Below are 2,979 nucleotides of genomic sequence, written 5' to 3' on the forward strand. Positions count from 1 at the left end.
TGTTCTGACTGCCCTCTGTGCCCATCCACACTTCCCTCCTTACCTTTCTCCACTCAAGGATGGGTTTCATCATCCTCTAAAAGAACTCTTTTCTTTCTGTTAAAACATGCATACCAAAATTAAAAGATACCAATTGAAGACTGCCAAATTCTGTAAACTGGAATCATCTACCTTCTATTTCCAGTCCCAAACCAAAAGGACACCCCAGATTATTCTTATCTGACAGCGTTACAAACGGAGCTCTGTTTGCTCATGGAATTCACCAGCTGGGAGTGGAACCATCACCTTGTGCAGACTGATTTGTCTTCTCGATGACTCACCCATGGAGGAAAGCATCAACTTACCTGCTCCCCATTTCTGTAACAGAAAATGGACTCCAGTTGCAGATAAATATTATCACTTAATACTAATATTATCACTTCAAACCTGAAATCTTTTGAGTGAGGTTTCCAGGAAGTCAACCAGTGCCAAATGCAAAACCAGAAAGGAAAGTTTGATTCACAAAAATAATTGGAGACACAAAGAGGGTGGACTGTGAGCTGTTTCTTAGGTGCTCATTTCTTGGGTCTTTCAGTTCCCAAGCCCTAAGCCTTACCAGAAGATGGCATCAGAATGCTTCTAAGAAGTGCCCACTCCTCACTAGTCCAGTCACATGAAGAGGAAAAGATTCTTTGGGAAAACCTAGGTGGGGCATCTTTGAAAAGGCCCAAGCAGTCTACCTTTCAATTTATTCAATATCTGCAACCTTACATTCTTCTTTTGGATCCCTTCGCCCTTTGCTCAAAGTTCTATAACCTCATTTAGCCTGTTTCCTTATCTGTAAAATATGAGTATTAAAATGACTTTGCAGAATTATTGTAAAGACTAAAATTAGTAATATAGAGAGAGCTAGATTGAGGCCTGGCACTGAAAATGATCTCAGTTAAAGCAAATTATTTTCAACACTGTGAATTTGGGTAAAAAGGAGGATAGCCTACCTAGCCTTCCTAGTATTTTTCCTTAATGAATCCTCTTTGTGTTAAAAGACACATGAGGGGGGTAGAATAAGGTAAGTTAATGAATGTATAAGGGGCTTTTTTAAAACGTTCATGAAAAGTCTTATCATTAAAAAAACTATGCATGGTTTTCATATTTATTTTTTGCACTGAAAATAAACTCATTCTCATTTCCCCCCTCATATGCCCTTCAGATTTGTGCCTTGGGATGGCACATTTAGAGTTGACCTATTTTAATATTCTTAAATATTCTTATATATTTCTTTTATATTCCTTTCCATCATTCCTTTGTTATGATGTCAATGATTATATTTAAAATAAAAATCTGTACATAATGTATTTGCCACATTCTTCCCTGCTGTATGCATGGAACATTTTAGAATTTGAGATAGGTGTTCCAAGAACATTTGCACACTTTCTAGAAAGAGCTCAATTTTCACCCTAGTAGCAACCTCTCCCCTACTCTTAGTTCCTATGGGCTAAGTAAGGCATCACTGGTCCTCTTCCCCCCACCCAACACCCACCCTGAATCCAGAGTCCAACAAGGAGCCAAGATGCGGCTAATCAGAACATTATATTCTCTGGCAATAGTCACTGGTTCAGAGGTGGACATGTGACCTATATCAATCCAATCAGAGAGTCTCTAGGGAATTGAGGGAGCTACTAGGAAAGACACTATTTCCTGCTACAAGGAAAGAAACTCTTGCGTGCAGTACATATATCTGAGAGGATGCAAAGCTGATGCTGCTGCAGCAACTTTGTCACCATGTGGTGGCAGTGAAAACTAGCAACAAGAAAGGGAGGCTCAACTAAGGAGGGAAGGTTCACAGCCCCGAACAAGGGCAGACATCAAAGTGTACATTGTGGGACCAGCCAGTGTTATGATGGTTAAGATGGCTGTACCCCACATAGCCAACTACACAGTTTGTGTCCCAGACCCGGAAGCTTGAAAAACATGCCAGGCGCAAGTGCATGCATGCTCAAAATCCTGAGAGGAGAAATAGAGAAGGGATTGCAGTATGGCTATCCTCCCTAGAGGATATTTTCTTACTTTCTCTCTCTCTGCCCTTCCCCAACCCAGTGATTGCTCATGCCCTTTAGCACATTTTTTAAAAATGCCTATTGTGTTTTGTTTAATTCTATGAAGTTTAGGAACTAATGAAAGTGACATATGTTAATAAGAATCAAAACAGAAGTTGCCTATGATCTTGATGTGTGGATATATATATATATTTTTTGGGGAGAGGTTTTCGCTATAGGGCACATGCGCTCGTCAGACAGACAGAGAGACAGAGAGACAGAAAGCAAGAAATCACCCCCCAGGGGGGATGGTCACGTCGCAATCCCTTCTCCTCCATTCTCCTCTCAGGATCTTGGGCATGCATGCACACACGCCCGGCGTGAGTTTTAAGCCACCAGGTCCAGGTTGCAAACCGCGGTCAACCATGTGGGAGTCCAGCGACATAGCCATTACGCTAACTACTGGTTCCCAATGTGTGGATTGATTAAAAAGTTATATGGAGTATTTGCTGTATACTGAGAGGGCTGCTGGGAACTGCAGAGGGGTATAAAATCTTAAAAATTTGTCAAGTCATATATTTATGATTGACATATTTCCCAATATTTGTATTTGATAGTGATATAAAAGCAACAGGGTGGATGTAATTAAGAATGATCATTAGATATTAATGGAGCTAAGCATGTTTAATTTCCAAATCTTCCCTCACTGCTGACCACGTAATTGTCCAATCCAGAATGCCAGTTGCTGGCTAGGTTCCAGGTGGAATGTTGGGATGGTCCCTGGGGTTCACTGTGGCTGCTAGATTCATGGTTACTGGGCAGGGCTCTGTGGTAGCTGCAGTGCCATAAAGGGGCTGTGATCCTCTGTGGAGCTTAACTTTGGCCTAGTGTTTGGGACTCCCAATGAGGTAGTGAAGGAGCTATTCCCAATAACCTGAGCCCACAGCTCATTTTTCACAACCTT

The sequence above is a fragment of the Tupaia chinensis genome, unplaced genomic scaffold (genome assembly GCF_000334495.1).
Source record: "Tupaia chinensis unplaced genomic scaffold, TupChi_1.0 Scaffold000527_1, whole genome shotgun sequence".
NCBI lineage: Eukaryota > Metazoa > Chordata > Mammalia > Scandentia > Tupaiidae > Tupaia > Tupaia belangeri.